Consider the following 19,886-nt stretch of genomic DNA (forward strand, 5'->3'; position numbering starts at 1 on the left):
ACCACTAAGCCATCTCTCCAGCCCTCGTGATGGATAATTTTATCTGTCACCTTGACTAGGCTACAATTCCCATCTGTTTGGTCAAGCACACAAGTTTAGATATTACTGTGAAGTTGTTTTGTAAATATAAGTTAACATTTACGACCAGTTCATAGTATCATCTGCCCATGAAATGTCCTCCTTCAGTACTCCTGTGTTCAAAGCTTTGGTCTTCAATATGTTTTCAATGTGTCTCTCAGAGGTAGATTGCTCATCAATGGATTAGTAGATTGATGGATTTGTAGCTGAATGGAGTGCTATAAATGGTGAAAAGTGCAGGATGTAGGGTCTGTTTGAAAGAAGCTGGTGAGAGGGTCACTCCCTTGAAGGGGATGTCTTTTCCTTACTCTACTTTCCAGCCACCATGAGGTGAGAAGCTTTGCTGCATTTGTACCATTGTGCACAGTCTTCTTTCCAACCCACAGAGGCAGACTAAGACACCATGGAGTAAAACTTTTGAAACTCTAAGCCAAGATCAATATCTCATCTTTTAAGTTGATTTTCTCTGGTATTTTGTCACAGTGATGGAAAGCTAACACAATTGACTTTTAGATTATCCCTGATAATTTGGGGGGGAGGGAGACTTGATCTAATCACATAAAGGCTTTCAAGCAAAAAACTGAGGTTTCCTGTAGAAAAAGAAGCTCTTAAAGACTGTTTTCAGCATATCAGCCTATGCTATGGATTTTGAACTTGTCATCTCCCATTATGCATCATGTGTATATGCATTCCTTATGCCTCTTTACATATATCTTAATGTATCAATTATGTACTTTTCCATCTACCTCCTATTGGTTCTTTTTCTCTGGGGAAACTTCTAATATAGGTGTTAGTGTATTAGGTTAGTTTCCTAGAGACCATAGGATCAGCCCAAATGACCTGATTATAATCTCTGGAACTACAAAATTTAGAAATTTTCTGGGGCATTAAAGATCATCTGAGATCATCTTCTCCATTTTATAGGTAAGAGAACTGAAGCTCAGAATTTTAGTGATTTGACTCATTTCTCTGCTTTTCCTACATAGTCATATCTTACCATTTGAGAATAACTTTGCACCAGAAGATGGTGCTTTGATGGGCTATACTTTGAGGCCTCCCCTGGGTGTTAATGCACTTGATTCATTTATATACTTTGTATGAGTGCTGATCAGCGACTTTCAGTAGTATAGAGTCTCTAGACCATTACAATTTGTGGATAAAAAAACATCAAGTTCCATTCACCATTAGAAATTCTTTCTAGAGTTTCCCTTCATCTTTTTACAAATTTTCCCTCTCTCCAGATTTCTTAATTTCTTTGTTATTCAGTAGTCATTTTCCATTTATTTATCTAAAGACATAAAACTTCTTTTCAGGGGTTTAGATGTGAGCTTACCATGTTAGTCTTCTGCATTAGAAGACAAGCATATGGCTCCCACTTAGCTCATTAAAGCACATATGAGGGTGATGGTTCCACTTTATAGAATCCTTCCAAGAACCTTAGGAGTGAACCACTGTTCCTCTCTATTTTGCCCCACTGAAGCCACACTGCTCCAATAGGGGCCCATTAGAATTCAGAACTAAACTGGAACTTGAAGCTCCTGACTTAGACAGCCAGGACTTCCTGCTCAGGAGGAGTGTTACCCCTGACTGTCCATTCTTCGGGTCCTTGTGAATGACTTTCTCTCTGTATATATTTTAATTCATTTATTTTATTTGAGAGAGAGGAAGAGGGAAGAAGAGAGAGAGGGAGGGAGGGAGAGAGAGAGAGAGAGAGAGAGAGAGAGAGAATGGGCACACCAGGTCCTCCAGCCACTGCACATGAACTCCAGATGTATGCGCCCCTTTGTGCGTCTGGCTTATGTGGGTCTTGGAGAATAGAACTGGGATCCTTTCACTTTGCAGGCAAACACCTTAACCACTAAGCCGTGTCTCCAGACCTTTATTTTTTTTAATGTATTTTTATTTATTTATTTATTTGAGAGAATGAAAGTGAGAAGGCTCATGGATAACTCCTAGCGGGCACCATTTCTACCAAAATTCCATTCCTCTTACTTGATTGAAGTTGTGTGCTTGTATGTTACTTTGCCTAATTTGTTCTTCAGAGATTCCTTGGTTGCCTTTCCCTCAGGAGGCTAGATCTTAAGGAAGAACATGACCTGGGGGCTTGCCAGCTACACTGTGGTTGTTATTCCTTCTCCAAGAAGCAGTATTTCAGCACTTAGTCATACTAGACTACTTACTCATACACAAAATTCCTTTCTGTGTAATTAGGAGGAAAGAAACACTGTTGATGACTCCTCTGTGTCACTTTCAGGACTCTCTAGTGTTCCCTGAGAAGAGAGGATTGCAGAGGAATAGAGTCTGCAAATGACGTTATGACAGAAATTTGGTAGTAATGAATACTTCTGTTTGCTTATTGTGACTAATTCAATAGACTGATTGTTACTGGCCTCCATCTCCTGCTATTGGTCTGGGGATTGAGACATAGGTTCTCGTGCTTACCCCATCACTCATTTGCAAAACTATCCAAGAATCATCTCAATTTCTGTAGAGTTCAATTTTTGTTTTGTAAATCAGAATAATAATGCTCATTCTATTTGCATGCATGAGGTCTTTATTTCTATTTGTGAGTCTTCTTCCCACCCTGGTCCAGGTGGGCGTGCTATTTCTCAAAGCTGGCTTGGGGGTCACATCAGAGGAGCAGCAGTGAGGCTGCCAGCACTGGATGGGAAGAACCATGGTTTCCTTTCTGCTCCGCACTTTGTCTGTAGCTGGGCCAGATACACATGACAACACTTCACCTTCTTTTTCTAGAAATAGCAAAATAAATCTAGGCCCTCCCCTTTATGTTGGCCAGTTTTCCCCCACTATGGAAAAATACCTGAGAAAATCAACTTATAAGGAGGAAAAGGCTTATTTTGGCTTATAGTTTCAGAGGTTCGGGGCCAATGATGGGGTGGATCTGTTGCTTTTGGGCCTGTGGTGAGGCATGTGGGGGAGCTGTGAGGGGAACAACGCTTTTCACCACGTTGTTGCTGGGAAACAAAGAGAGAAAGAAGGGTCTGTGGTTGAGAGTCTGCACCCAAGACATACATTTATCCTGCTAGAAACCATCTCCTAAAGGTTCCACTGCTTTTCAACAGCCATGAATGAAGGTATATGCCTTCAATATATGGGAGCCTTTGAGAGGTGGTCAAAATTCAAGCTCTTACACTACTTTATCTCCCCAGTAAATTCTCTCTCTAATTCAAGCCACAGTTGTCTTTCCCTGGACAACTGCAAGACAGTCTCCCCCACCCCCGGGTCTATTCTTGCTCTAAGCACAGTCCATTCTCCACAAGAAGATAGTTATCTTTGAAAATGCATACTAGACTTACTACTCTCCTGCTTAATTCCTTCCAGTAGCTTCCCACCGATTTACAACAGTATGCCAGCATTCTGTCACGAGCTTTTGTGAGCTGTTCTCTGTTTACCTCTCTGTCTTCACCTCCTCCTCTGCTGTTCCTGACACACCATGTTCCAGTCACATGCTCCAGCCACGTGGATGCTCTGTCCTTTCTTCCCACCAAGCATCATTTCTACCTCAAAGCCTTTTCTCTGTTGCTTCCTCTGCTTGGAGTGCTTTTCTACTACCAGCTGTCTCTTCCTTGTCATTTGGGTCTCAGCTAAGATTATTTCCACTAGAAACAGCTCCTGATCACCCTGTTAAAAGCACTCCTCTGTCCATATGCTTAGACCCTTTTTATTCTATTGCCCATCATCATTATCTGAGTTTATCTAACACAAATAAATAATTCATAAATGCAACTTCCACATCTTCACTAGTATATCAAATCCAGCCGCTGGAATTGTTCATTCAAGAGAGGATGGTAGAGTCAAGAGAATCTGAAGCTTGCAGGTCAGCTATACTGGCATTCATGTCAGACTGTTGAAGGAATAGCCACGAGAGGCTGGTGTTGCTGCAGCCGAAATGGGGGAAGTAAGGAGAGATCAGAGAGTCAGGGATCATGTCAGATCAAGTAGGCTCTACTGGTCAATATAATGATTTAAGTTTCACTAGCAGTGAGAAGAAAACCATTGGAGGATCCACACATTTTTGTGCCTTAGTTATTAAAAGAATTATTCTGGCAATTTTCTTGGGGATGGTGGTAGTGAAAATGGGGAGACACATAGCCTACCAACGGATTTAAGCAGGGGCATTGGAGTCAGGTATGTTTTAAGGTAAAGCACACAGGACCTACAGAAGGAAGAAATGTGGGTCTGTTGAGGTGAGAGGAGAAAATTCCAAGTGATTTCCAGATTTGGGTATAAGTAAATAGAAGAATGAAAAAGATGCTAGGAAAATAACTACATTCACAATAACATCACAGGCAAACAACAAACAAACAAAACCCTAGGCATTCATTTAATCATAGTTGTTAAATGCTTGTATAATAAAACCTTTAAAGCACTCAAGAACAAAATTATTGCAAGTCACTAAAAAAGGGAAAGATGACCTTCCACACTTATGGTTTGACAGAATGAATATTGTTAGGTGCCCGTATTACTGAATATGCTGTACAGATTCAATGTAATCCCCATCAAAATTCCAAGAAAATTATTCACAGAAATAGAAAAAGACTGAAAATTCATATGGAAAAACAAAACCACAAATAGGCCAGGCAACACTGAGCACAAAAGAGGGATGTTGGAATCATCACAGTGCAGAGCTTCAAACCATGTGCTACAGAGCCACAGTGACAAAAACAGCACTGGACTTGCACAGGCGTAGACACACACCGACAGACACAAAAGGAAGACCCGGAAACAAGCGTCGGCAGTTGCAGCCATCAGATTCTAGGTAAAGGTAACAAAAACATACACTGGGAAAAAAGACAGCTTTAACAAATTGTTTTCGGAAAACTGGAATTCCACTGGTATGGAGTGAAAATAGAGGACCACCTCTTGCTCTGTACAAAAATCATCTGAAAATGGGTTAAAGGATTTATAGGAAGACCTGAATCTCTATAACTAGTACAGGAAAGCAAAGAGAAAAGCTCAAGATATAAGTGTAGACAATGGCATTCTGCACAGGACTCCAATAACTCAGGAAGAGTAAGAACTGATCAATAAGATTGTACACAACTAAAAAGCTTTAGCCAAGCAAAATAACCAATAAACAAAGTAAGTTAAGAGATATCTTACAAAATGGGAGAAATTTTTTGTCAACTATTCATCAGAGACTTCATATATATATGTATATATATAAATGCATACATATATGAAATATCAGAACAATGTATATTAAACATCAGAAAAAAATAATCCAAGAAGTAAGTGGGCAAATAAACCAAATAGTTTCTTTTCAAAAGAAGTACAAGTAGGGCTGGAGAGAAGGCGTAGCAGTTAAGCGCTTGCCTGTGAAGCCTAAGGACCCCGGTTCGAGGCTCGATTCCCCAGGACCCACGTTAGCCAGATGCACAAGGGGGCGCACGCATCTGGAGTTTGTTTGCAGTGGCTGGAGGCCCTGGCGCGCCCACTCTCCTCTCTCTCTCTCTCTCTCTGCCTCTTTCTCTCTGTCTGTCGCTCTCAAATAAATAAATAAAAAATAAAGAAAAAAATAAAAAAAAAGAAGTACAAGTATATTAACAAATATATCAAACAGTATTCAACATCCTTAGCCATCAGGGAGACACAAATCAAAATTACATTGAGAAAACATCTCACTTTACTCAGAATGGCTGTCATCAAGAAACAAAAGAAATAACCAGTGCTGGTGAGGATGTGGTGAGAATAAAAAGAACTCTTATATACTCTTGGCTGAAATGTCAATTAGTACAGTCACTTTAGAAGTCAGACTGGAGGGTCCCCCAACGGCTGAAAATAGAGCTGCCACATGATCCAGCTGTACCTCTCCTGAGAATATGCTTGAAGAAAGATAAAGCCAGCTTCATCTAGAGATATGCATACGCACCCATGTTTATTACTGTGCTTTTCATAATAACCAAATTATAGAACCAGCCTAAGAGCCCACCAATGTATGAATGGATAAATTTATATGTATATTCTCTTCCTAAACCATAAGGAGGAATGAGATTACATGATGCTTGTTGGGAAGTGAATGGACTTGGAGATCATGGTTAAGTGAAAGAAGCCAGTTTCACAATGAAAAGTATTGCATGTTTTTTCTCCTGTGTGGAGGTTAGAAAGCAAATCAGAAGTTCATAGGAGTGGAAGGGGAGACCATGTGGCTGCAGAAGGAGGAAGGGGAATCCTACCCATAACTGTGGGCTAACTCCAGAGTGCATGACCCATACCTCAACAAGGAGAGGCCAGGGAGAGGGGTAGGACATGGATGAGCTTAACAATGGTACCAAATTGACTGTATTCACTGAGTACAGAACTAATTAATAAAAAATAGGGGTAACAAGGGAGCAAATACGATCAAAATCACGCTGTATGCATGTACAGAAATGTCACACGAAGTCCATTATTTTCTGCTATTAATTTTGGCAAGTAAGAAAACAAGAAATGGAGAAATTATGTGGGAAGAGCAAGACTGGGAGAGAAACAAGACAGTATTTTTTTAAAAAAGAAAAATATAATCCTATGATGATAGAGTCTCGATTTTTAGAAGATTTTTCTCATTGCTCGAGTTTTTCTAACATCTCCCTTTTATTTTAAATTTTAAAAAATAGGGCTGGAGAGATGGCTTAGCGGTTAAGCGCTTGCCTGTGAAGCCTAAGGACCCCGGTTTGAGGCTCGGTTCCCCAGGTCCCACGTTAGCCAGATGCACAAGGGGGTGCACGCATCTGGAGTTTGTTTGCAGAGGCTGGAAGCCCTGGCATGCCCATTCTCTCTCTCCCTCTATCTCTCTTTTTCTCTGTCTGTCGCTCTCAAATAAATAAATTAAAAATTAAAAAAATATTTATTTATTTGAGGAAGAAAGAGGCAGAGAGATATATAGATATAGATAAATGATAGATAGATAAAAAGAGGGAAAGAAAATGGATACTTCAGGACCTTTAGTTGCTGTAAATGAATTCCTGATGCATGCGCCTCCTTGTGCATCTGGCTTACTTGGGTCCTGGGGAATCAAACCTGGGTCCTTTGGCTTTGCAGATAAGCACCTTAACCACTAAACCATTTCTCCAACCCAGTTGCTTTTAATTTTAAGTGTATAAATGAATTTATGTGTATGGTTGTATATATGTACATGTCCTATAAATGGCTGGAGGGCATGAATAAGTGGCGTTGACTAGGCTGAGTATGTATGGGACTAGAAAGTGTTTGAGCTTTTAGATTTCTGCGGACGAGAGCCAGGTCTAAGCATGAAATTCACATTTCATATACACCCTAGACACACAGCCTAAAGGAAACGCCATGCTGAATTGTTTAAATGTACTTTCATTTTGTTTGCAACTCATCAGAGGACAACACGGTGCTTGCTACTTGTTATGTCATGCTAGCCTTCTCTTCGAAGCCCTTTAGATTTCAGATTTTCAACCTGAAACTTCAAAGAGAAGCCCAGCTCTGGTGGGAATGGGCTCCTCACTCTCCTCTTCTTCTCATCTCATTTTGGGCAGTAGGAAACCAAAGCCCAGAGACATGAGGTGGAATGTCTGCAGCCAGCCAAGGGAGTAGTAGAGCCAGCCATGGAGCATAGACTTCTCCATGCCACTTCCCTGGCATTACACCAGCTCTGTGCCATGGTATTCTCTTCCAGCAACTGCCCTCTCAGAGTGCCTGGGTTAGAAAGAGCTGGAGGCCCATATCTCATGGTATCACCAGTGAACACAATACTCTGGAGGCTGTGGCGGGACTGTGATTCAAAGGTACAGCCTGGGCTACTCAGTGAAACCCCGTCTGAACAAAAAGAAGAAAAATAGGCTAAGTTGAAATTCTTGCATTCTTGAAATGACTGCATTCTCAGAAATATTCAAAGTTTCACAAAAGCTGGAGCAGGGGGGAAAAGAAGGCAGAGTGAATGTTTGCAGTCACAAGATGGGAAACCCTAAGCATTTGCCTGTAACCTACCCAAACCTTGAATATGTGTTTCTTTTTTATGCCTATAAAGCAGCAGGAAGAGACAAGCTGTTCCACTCAGAGCCTCAAGACAAATGCTCTTGTGGCAGAGCTGCTGATGGCATCTGGAGTGCATTCTTTGGGTGTCAGATGCGAATACTGAACAGACCAGCTTATGCTCCTAGAATCTCCGCCCATGTGCAGTGTGCAGACAGCTTCATTGAAGGACAGAGCTTCACTTTTGGTGGTGGTGGTGGTGGTGGGGATGTTGGATGCACCCCCACACGGGCAGAGAGAGAGAGTGTTGCTTTGCAGAGCACTCTCCATGGGTGTTTCTTACGGTTGGAAAGTGAATGTTCTCAATGTCTAATTAGGGAAGACCGACACACTGCATATTTAATCTTGCTGGGGGCTGGGCGCACACTCTGCCTCATTATCGCTTCTGCTACCTCCCGCCTTTTCCTATTGCTTTCCAGCATTCACACCAGGCACTGCCCCTGAGCCCCTTTATCTGTAGTTCCCTGCAGGGCTGCCTTTGATATAGAGGTGACAGGAGGAGCCAAGCTCTGGTTTAAGTTTCCTTTGTGCTCCGTGGGAAAAAGCCATCAATTCAAGTATGGTCAGGGATCACAATTAGGTTTTTGGCTCTGCTCAATTCATCCAAAGGAAATTCTCTCCTCAAAAGACAGACCGAACAGCTCAGCGAGGCATGTGTAGAAAGTGTCCAGCTGATTTCTCTGCTCTCTCTTCCAGGGGGACAGGAGTGATACAGCCAGGAAGGCACCAACCTTTCCATGAATTTCAGCTCTAAGCTTGTGTGTTGTGTGTGGGATTTAATAGTGTACTACTCCTGGGATTCTTAACAAATGAACACTCAACAATGGTTCATAATTCCCAGTCTGTGGGAGGAAACTATTAGGGAAGAGGACATTAAAAACAAAATAAGGTCATAATCCTAAGTAAGAAAGTAGTAGGATTTTCTGTTTCTCTCCCCTTTCCACCATCCCTCCCCTCTCTCTTCCTTACTTCTGCTCTTCCCTCCTCCTAGGATTTTGACCAGTGGGCAATTCTCCCATTTCTTCAAGAGAAGAAGTCTTAGTTTCTTTCTTGCAAGGTGTCAAGAGAGGTGGCAGGGAGTAAGAAAAAGCACAATTAACACCAGAGCATTCATGTTGGTTAAGGGCTTCAGCCCAAATAACAGATATTATCATCTCGAGGATAAGACCTTCCCCAGTCCTTGAAAGGTACAAGGCTAAAAACAGACATGGTTTCCTACCCACTACCTGCACCCCCCCCCCCCCCCGCCAGTTCTGTGCTGAGGGAAATGCGAATGCACCAGGGTGACACACTTCAGTATGAGAGGGTGGCGTCAGCCTTTAGCGTGTAGATCCCGAAGCTGCTGGTGGGGAGCCTCTGCACCCTCAGTTTATTCTTGCTCTGCCTGCAGGCACAACAGCCTTCAAAACAAATCCAAGGCTGGTAGCAGAACTAAACAACACAGTGCAAGTCAAAGAAAAATCCCTGCGGTGGGGGAGTGAGGCCCAAGAGGGAAAGCATAGCTTCCTGTGGCTCTCTGGGGTCCAGCCAAGTGTCCAGCCTGCCCGGTGCACAGGGAGCAGAGGCAGGTCCCTAGCAAACAAGCTGTGCAGCAGGGAGCACTAGCGACCTGTGCATTGCTTGCAGCCTTTAGAGCCCCAGCAGCTGGGCTCCTCCAATAGCAGCCACCTGGAACCTCAGAGAACACATCCCCTGACTGGGAGAGGCTTCCGATGATGAGTCCGTCTTCCTGACCGTGTGATGCCCATGGTGCTCCTCTGGAGACTCCTGTTATTCTCAGCTCCAGGTGCTTTTCCTCAGGACCCCAGGAAATGGGTATTTTTTTACCTTTGCATTTTTTTCTCTGAGAAAGTGTCCTGGGTAGAAGTTCTCCAGCCTGCTACAAAGATCATTGGCCAAGCAAACAGCACTCAAGGCCTCATCTCAGAGCTGCCAGACCCTGTTGGAGCAGTCCTGTTAGAAGTGACTTCACATTGTCCCTTAAGGACCCAGTTCCACAGGTCCAGGGAGAAGTTAAGCTCCTCTCTCTCTCTCTCTCTCTCTCTCTCTCTCTCTCTCTCTCTCTCTCTCTCTCCCTCTCTCTCTCTCTTTCTCTCCCTCTTGTCTTCCCTGCTGGATTTTTAAAATCATCCAAGAAGTAGCAGTGATCATGCTGCCCAAACTGTAGATAGCAGGGCTGACCACTGGAGCGTAAGCATAGCGAGAGGACAGCAATCCTGGATGGGTGGCCAAGAACATCCTCTGTGTGTCAGGGCAGCTTACACAGAGTGATGCCACTGAAATAACATTCAGTGGGCCTCAGCTACTTTTGCTTTGCTGTTCAGGACACATCAGGGCCCTTTGGGGCCTCACACACACATATGTGTGTGTATTCTATCCATACTTCCTGAAATCTTTACTTGTAGGCTTCTTTAGTGGCCACTGTGAAAAGGACCCCTTTCTCTCTCACTTAAACACAGGACCTCCAGCGTGATGAATCACTGAGCTACATTCTCAGCCCTTGAAAAGTGTTCTCACCTGTTTTCTGAAAAAGGCTGGGGAGAGTGAGTTCTTTTCTATAGCTCTCAGTGCTGCCCCAAAACCATTTGACAATTATCTTGTTAATTGAGAGATTTAGGTTTTGTTAATTGAACTTCTGCGTTTCTTTGTGCTCTTCTCAATTAACCCAATTCCATTTTGAAGCAGGGATAGTCCCCAGTGTAGGTAACCCTCTGTAGCACTGCCTCTTCACCAGGGAGATGTGTGTGTGTGTTTTCCTTTATGTTTTCCAACCAAAATAAAACAACGTGAACTAACCCTAGAATTGACCCGCTGAGAAAGTGTCCTGGGTTGAAGTTTCCCAAACCACTACAAAGACCAGTAGCCAAGCAACTCATGTCTCAGAGCTGAAAGGCCCTGCCAGAGCAGTCCTTTCAAAGCTGACTTCAGAAGTGACTGCACTGAAAGGGGAAGACCAGAGCACCAGAAGGTGCCTAGGATGCGAAAGGCACCTCCAAGTTGAGATGATAAGGAAAGAGCAGCGCCTCATTCAGCAGAGTGAAAGACTCTGATGGTTTCTGCATGACTACATTCCCTTTCCCCTCAACTGCTTCTCTGCCCAATTGCTATTTTTCCTTCTACCTGGTTTGGTTTTACTTCCTGCGTTTCTTACATGGTCTTCTCTGCTTGTTATTTTTGGTTGATTTTCACTTTCTAGCCTCTTTTGAACATAGGGAAATTATTTCTGGAGCCATAGGCTTCCAAACATTTGGGAAAATGGGTCGTTCTACAACAAATTTTGTCTGTGTTATTATTATTTTTTTTAACCTTAGAGGCAAAGTGTGCTTGTCTATAGACATGAGTTCCTCCATTAAACATTGATGGAACTGTACTTGTTTCTCATCACTGTTCAGAATGCTGGGAACACATGGATTAATAAAACAGTAGAAGTAGCCAGTTCTTCCTGAATGCATACTGTCTTCCACCACAGGGCTTCATAGCTTCTGTTGCTTTCCTCTGCTAATCCCCACAGCCCTCTGAGGAAGATTAGTTGGTCTCGTTTTCAGATCAAAGCCATTAAATAATCCGATCACTATATGAACTCCGTAAACTTGCTATAGAATTTCTGCCTCTCACCCCTTTATTCAACAGCCTTCCTTTGACTCTAGTCAAGAGAGAAAGAAAGAAGCAGAGAGAGCAAGATACAGAGAGAATGGGTTTGCCAGGGCCTCCTGTCACTGCAAGTGACCCCATGGGTACTAGGGAATTGAACTCAGGTCATTAGGCTTTACAGGCAAGTGCCTTAAACACTGAACAAATTCTCCAGCCCTAAATCAATATTTTTAAAAAGAGTGGGTCTGGACTGGAGAGATAGCATAGCAGTTAAGGTTCTTGACAGCAAAGCCAAAGGACCCAGGTTTGATTCCCCAGAACCCACATAAAGCCAGATGCACAACATGGCTCATGCATCTGGAGTTTGTTTGCAGTGGCTTGAGGCCCTAGCACATGCATTCTCTCTCTCAAATAAATAAAAATTTTTTTTTTTTTTTTTTTTTTTTAAAAAAGAGTGGTTCCCAGATATTAGCACAAGGGGGAAGGAGACCAACACAGAGAAAAATCAACACCTACCAAATCAGAGAGCCAGAGCCTCAGAGGCCCCCAACACCTCATCACTGAAGCAGACCAAAAATGAACCCAACATAGCTCAGGGAAATTTTGTGGAAGAGGGGGCAGAAAGAATGTCAGAGCCACATGTTGGGTTCATGATATGCAGAGACATTTATCGTACCCGTAACTGTGGGCTAACTCCACAATGCATGACCCATATCCATCAACAAGGAGGGGCCATTGGGGAAGGGGTAGGTCATGGATAAGCCTAATAATGGTACCAAATTGCCTGTATTTGCTGAATAGAAAACTAATAAAAAAAATAAAAAAAAGCAAAAAGAGTGGTTCCTTTCCCTGAGAAGGGGTATGCAGGCTTCAGCTCCTGAAGTCCTTACCACCACACCCTTCACTGCAGTGACAATTGCTTATACACCCTGTTTGGCTCCTGAAGTTGTTGGAGCTGCAGCCCCTAGTGTGGATATTCCCAGCCCCACCTGTGCATGCACATCTTGAACAGGTATGTCGAGGCATTGGCAAACCCCAGCATAAACATAGCACACAATCTTGGAGTGTCAACTTTACTCAGATTCTGAGGCAAAAGTGTGGGAAATTTTGTCGCTTAGACTATGTAAGTAATTGACTTTCCCCCCCTATATATCCAAAAAATTTAGGTCTTGAGGTGGACATGAATGGACTGAAAAGTTGTAGACTATGATGGAGTAAACTATGGTTATGGAATAGAATGTGAGGTCACTTACACACAGAATACTCCACAGAAATGGCTACCACTTCAATATCTACCACCTGCAGATACAATACAAAATTGTGAAGAAAAGAATGGAAATGTTCTTTTGTGTAACAAAGGGAATTATAATTTCCTATTCAACTTAAGTAAGTAATGAAAAGCTCTTAATCTATGCATATGCTCTGCATAGTTTTGATTGCTGGCTTTATATGTAAGATACATCTTTAAGGGATTTTAAAGAGTAGAAAGTAAAAGAGAGTGATTCACTGTTTGTTGATCTAGTTCATGCTTGAATTTGTAGCAGGTAGTTAAATTAGAACATTTGATGGACATTTGAGTAGATTAACTGGCATCGCCTCCTTCCTAGTTTACCTCTCCTTTTATCATGCATATTTAGTCTTATCTATCATTTATCTATTTATATTTTAAATGATTACTACCATAAACTCAAAGGACATATCCATTGTTTCACATAGTTATCCTTTTTTTCCTTTTCTGGTGAGTACAACTAAAAATCTTCTTTCTTAAGAAATTTCCAGTATACAGTAAGATATTGCCAAATATGGTGTTAACTCTGGATGGTAGATCTGTAAACTCATTTATTCTTCATCTTTCCCTCTGAACTTGCAGTATCCTCAGAAATGGCCATCTTTGAACTTTGTGTACTCTCACTCTAAATGGAGATCCTTGAGTTTTGGCAGAGTTAAATAAGTATACAGCTCTGAAGACTATTTACATCTTGCTAAGATATAATCTTTTCTCTTAATCATATATTTTGCCAATTTTGAATTAAATTACGAACAAAATACTATTGTATGCTTCTATTACCTGTGAATTCATTTCCTTTTTCTAATTTATTTGAGAAATAAGAAAGGACTTACTGCCTGAAAACATCATTTTTTTGTGATTTTAGAGAACATTTTGGACTGGGGAGATGGCTCAGCAGTTCAATGCACTTGCTTGCAAAGCATGCCCTTGTGGGTTTGATTCCCAAGTACCCACATAGAGCCAGATATGAAAAGTGGCCCATGTGTCTGGAGTTTGTTTGCAGTGGCAGGAGACCTTGATATGTCCATTTTGATTCTTTCTCTCTCTAATTAGTACATAAATTACAAAAGAATATTCTGTTAATAATGCAAATTTAAAATAAGACCTTAATATTTCATATATGAATTAATAGATGTGAATAAAAGAAATAATGTACCTGGGTGATAGTCACGTAGAATGGACTCGAGAGCAGAACTCTGTAACTGTTATTGTTTAAAACCCTCCTGTGCGCGGAAGGACGCGGGGAGTAATCCCCTTGAAACTGCCTGGTGGAACGTTCAGCTGCTTTGCTCTGCAACTAGCGTTTGTGCTTTTGTGCTACGTTGAATCAGATAGTTTAGTGAAAAGCCAGTGATTTCATCTTGTGTTTCTGTTTTATTAACCCTGAGAAAGCTTATGGTTCTTCATGCAAGGGTGCAAGCGATCAAAGGACACTGCAGAGGACAAGATGGCTGCCGGGGTTTTGTAGCACTGGATCCTTTGAACTTCATTTAGTCTTAGGGTCTGCGCAATCTGTATAATGTTACTACATTGTAACTGAGCTATCCTCAGAGGTCGACAGCCATACCGCCCTGAACACACTGCATCTGAACTATTTTCATGGGATGAGGTATAATGTAAATGTACTTGAGGAGCAGGTGCATTAGCCATCCATAAAGGTATCTTGGTGCCTGTAGTTTCCATCTGCCCTATTTTAAATGGCAATTCTTTCCTCTGTATCCTAGTCACTCATTTTTCAGTTAGCAGGTCAGCAGAGGTACCATGTAGCACTCAAGTGTATCCAGTGCTGGGGCTTGGAAAAGACTCAATTGGCTATTCTTAGGAAAAAAAAATAACAAAAGCAGGTCCCACTCTCTAAATCATTCCATCATCACACCCCCACACACATTAATTCAGTCAGATATCCTGTAAGAGCATCATGTGTCCCAAGCAGACACTGTTAACATGAATTCACTATCCACCACCTAACTGGATGAGGTCAACGCCTCTGGTTGCTGAAAATGCAAATAAGCTTTGAGTCAGAAAAAGGGAGGCACATCCCAACCCTTTCTTCATTTCCTTTGGTGCCAGGGACTCATGTGTTGCAGAAGGCTAGAAATTTGTTTGTTTTCCCCTGAGGGAAAAGCAGCACACATTAGTGTTTATATTTGTGAAATTAGAAACTGCGGCTCAAACTACCAAGGGACAGGAAAGTCAAAAACATATGTCCATGTCTTTGCTTTCTTTGTTTTTCCAGGTCTGCAGTGTATCTACTTCTTGAAAACAAACCAAGCATGATTTTTGCATAGGAATTTTGACCATAGGCTGGTTCCAACCATATGGGGATGAGATGGCAGTTACTAGTGGTCTCAGGGGCACTAAGCAAAACTGAATAATAAAGGCTAATGAAGTTGCAAAGAGGAGAGCCCTTGGGCTCTCTACTTGTCGCATTCAGGTTCAGCATTGCTGGTAGAAATCATCCAACCAAGAGCAGCTTGTGGGAAAAAAGAGGTTTATTTTGGCCTATAGATTCGAGGGGGAAGCTCCACGATGGCAGGGAAAATGATGGCATGAGCAGAGGGTGGACATCACCCCCTGGCCAACATATGGTGGATAACAGGGACAGGAGAGTGTGCCAAATACTGGTTTGGGGAAACTAGCTATAATACCCGTAAGCCCGCCCTCAATAATACACTCCCTCTGAGAGGCATTAATTCTCAAGTCTCCATCAGCTGGGAACCTAGCATTCAGAACACCTAAGTTTGTGGGGGACACCTGAATCAAACCGCCACATTATTGCGTATGTACATGGGTTTTCATTTGGGTAAACACTGTGCAGGAGGGCTTCAGGGGCACTACTGTAACCATTATTGATTGGTTAGCCATGATTTGGGAGAAGTAACAACTGTAAAAGAGATGGGGCAAGAAAGAAAAAGACAAAGAGATAAAGATGCTAGGTAAGAGAGTCTGCCCTTCTTTTAAAATAATCCTTTTATAAAGATAATATCCATTATCACTAAGATTCTTCCTGCCTCATCATTATCTTCAATCTGTCACTCATCATGACCATCACTGTCATTACAGACTAGTTTGTAGTTTAGACTCTTATATACATGGAAACCTATAGGATAGACCCCATCTCCTTTTGTCAGCATGTTTATTTCAAGCATTGTTTATGTTATTGTATACATCAATAGCTTGTTCCTTTTTATAGCCAAAGTTGTATTCTCTTATATGGTTATATCAAGGTTCACTTGCTTAGTCACCTGCTGATGGACTTTAAGTGTTTCCAGGTATTGGCTACTACAAAAAAAAAAAAAAAAAAAAACCACAATAAGCATTTTTTTTATATATAAGTCTTGCTATGGACCTGTACTTACTTCACTTTTCTTATATAAATACCTAAGAATAAAATGAGAGGATAATTGCTGGAGAGATAGCTTAGTGAAGAGTTGGTTAGTATGAAGCCTAAGGACATAGCTTCAATTCCCTAGTACCCATGTAACCCAGATTCAAAGGTGGTACATTCATCTGGAGTTTGCAGTGGCTGGAGGTCCTGGCATGTCCATTCTCTCTCTCTCTCTTTCTCACAAACACATTGAATAAAAATTTTAAAAATGAGAGGATTTCATATAATAGCTTTACATTTAAATTTGTGAGAAATTGCCAAACTTTTGAAAATGGTTATGTCAACAACAAAAACAGAAAGAAAGAAAGAAAGAAAGAAAGAAAGGAAAGAAAGAAGGAAAGAAAGAAGGAAAGGAAGAAAGAAAGGATACTGTGCTGGTTTGAATCATGTATTCCCATCAGCTCAAGCATTTGTTTTGAATGCTTAGTCCCCAGCTGATGGCAATTTGGGAGGTGGAGCCTTGCTGTGGAGGTTGTTTCTAGGGGTGGATCTTTAGGTTTATTCACCCCTTGCTTGCCACTTTTAGTTTGGCTCACTCTCCTGCTGCTGTTGTCCACCTCCTATGGAAGGGAGGTGGTGTCCAGCTTCTGTTCTACCATGCTTTTCCTGTCATCATAACACCTTGAGACTGTAAGCCAAAATAAACTTTTGCTCCTATCAGCTTTTGGTCTGGTGTTGTGTCCCAGTAACAAGAAGGGAACTATAACATTTGCATCATTTGATATTTCTACCAGCAGAACCAGAAAGTTCCAGTTGTTCTATATCCTCATTTGTACTTGATGTGTTTATGGACTTGGTCTCTCTCTCTCCCTCTCTCTCTCTCTCTCTCTCTCTCTCTCTCTCTCTCTCTCTCTCTCTCTCTCTCCCTCCCTCCCTCCCTCCCTCCCTCCCTCCCTTTCTCCTCTGTTCCCTTTAGTTCTAGAGATCAATCTCAGGGCTCACTGATACTAGGTAAGTGCACCATTGAATTACACTCATAGCCACAGGTTTTATTTTGAATTTTAGAAATTCTAACACACATATAGTGGTATCAGGTTGTGATTTTAAATTGTATTTTTCTCATTACTAATGATGTTGCACATCTTCTCAGGTGGTTACCATCCATATTTACTTTTCTTGTTGCTCAAGCTCTATTAAATTATTGCCATTTAAAAACAAATTGGTGGGCTGGAGAGATGGCTTAGTGGTTAAGGTGCTTCTGTGAAGCCTAATGACCCACGTTTGACTCTCCAGATCCCACGTAAGCCAGATGCACAAAGGTAAGGCAAGCAGAAGGTTGCACATGCCCACTGGGTGGCACAAGTGTCTGGAGTTTGATTTCAGTGGCCAAGGCCCTGGTGTGCCAATTCTCTCTTTCTCATATTGAAAAGTAAATTGGCAAAGATGCTGTAGGAACAAACAGCACTGCCCCCACATCCTCATGAATCTGAAAGAAAAGCATCTGATCCATGACTTCAAAAAGGTGACACACATAGAAAGGGAAGGGATATATTGCAGTAAACAGCATACTGTGAAATACTAAATCACAGGTAGGACTACTTAATGTTAGATTTATAATGAAAACAATATCCCCCAACTTGGAGCTCTGAACAAAAGTAGTAAGGACGAGGGAGAATCCCATAAAACTCCACTATGAATGAGCAAACAGAAGAGGAAAGAAAAATTCTCCAGAGTTAAATGTAGCAAAAATCAAGTTTTGGGTGGCAGAGCCACACAGTGTATGAAATAGATGCTGGGATATCACCAGTGTTGCTATCCTGTATCACTGGGGCAAGGGGAGGGCAGATCCACAGAGAAGCTCCAACATCACGTTGCTCTGCCTGGGAGACCAGAAAACCTTGCATAGCCATGTTTCCAGACTCAAAAGCTCTATCCTTGACCCGGTAGAGAGCACAACACCCAAAGTACCGCATGACCACACGTACTCCATATGGGAAATGACTAGAACTGAAACTCAGTAGAGCAAATGTATTTGAGCTAAAACCAAAGGTGTCAAAAAATATTCATGGGGCTGGAGAGACGGCTTAGCAGTTAAGGCATTTACCTACAAAGCCAAAGGATCCAGGTTTGACTCTCCAGGACCCAGATAAGCCAGATGCACATGGGGGAACATGCATCTGGACTTCATTTGCAGTGGCTGGAGACTCTGCCATGCCCATTTTCTCTCTCTCTCTTTCTCTCTGCCTCTATCTCTCAAATAAATAAATAAATAAACAAATAAATAAATAAATAAATAAAATATGTTTTAAATATATGCATTAGGAAAATCCCCTTTCAACAAATTGTGCTAGTACAATTGAATACCCACACATATAAGAGTGAATTAGAGTCCTATTTCTTACTCCTCACAAAAGTCTGCTCAAAATGGACCCATGACCTTAAAAGACATAAAACTTTAAAACCGTTAAAGGGAAACACTTCAGTATATAAACAAATGTAAACAAGGATTTCCTGGAAAGGCCAAGGCATAATGAATGGGATTATTTAAAATTTTAAAATTTATGCAAAGTAAGGAAAAACTGAATGCAGTGATAGCCTGAGAAATGGGAGAAAGATACTTGATAACTGTATATATGACAGAGAATTTATACCTAGGTTGTACAAAGAACTAAAAAAATGATACCGTAAATACTGAGAAACCCAACAACCCAATCAATAAATGAGCTGGTGAAATGAAATCACAGTTTTCCAAAGCTGAAGTAAAAATGGCTGGCCTGGAACTTGTGACTCTCCGACTCCAGTCTGTCTAGTGCTGGGATTACTTGATTACTTCTTTGAATTGGAATTATTTTAAAAGGTTAACTAATTTCTAAATCTCTGGAGATACTTCATGCTATATATTGCTGATACAGTTTCATTGTTACTGCAGGTCATTCTTTATGTGATTTTAATTCTTTAAATTTATGGAGATCTCATAATGCCATTCCTAAACTGGATCAGCATCAGTGAATTGAATGCCCCAGTAATAATTAACAGCACTATGGACATAGTACTAGGAAGGGGCTAGGAATAAGGGGAATAGGGAGGGAAGGAGAGAGAGGAGGAAAGGCTACTTGATAAGTTGACGATTAGCAAAAAAAGAAGATGAAAGAAAGAAAGAGGGAAAGTGTTAGAAAGGCCTGGGGGTAGAGGAAGGAGGGATGAGGGAGGAATACACAAAACTAATGCAATGTGAGTTAATTCCACAGAAATGTTCTATCAATTACTGAGAGAGGGCCTTGAAGTCCTTCTTCACTGTGACCATTATATTGGATATTTGTATAGATTTCTCCTCATAGTTCTATTGGGTTTTGCATCTTATATTTTGAAGATGTATCATTAGGTTGTAAATATTTGCTAGTGTCATATCTTCTTCATGAACTGAATCTTTTTTAAAATATGAAATGACCCTCTTTACACTTGGCAGTAGTCTTAGTTCTAAAATACTGCTTTGCCATTTACATAAGCCCTTGCAGGCTTCCTTTATGTTAGCATGAGAGATTTCCATGATATACTTACTCCAACCTTCTAATTTAAACCAATTTTCTTATTTTGATTTAC

This window comes from Jaculus jaculus, chromosome 14, assembly GCF_020740685.1.
Source record: "Jaculus jaculus isolate mJacJac1 chromosome 14, mJacJac1.mat.Y.cur, whole genome shotgun sequence".
Taxonomy (NCBI): domain Eukaryota; kingdom Metazoa; phylum Chordata; class Mammalia; order Rodentia; family Dipodidae; genus Jaculus; species Jaculus jaculus.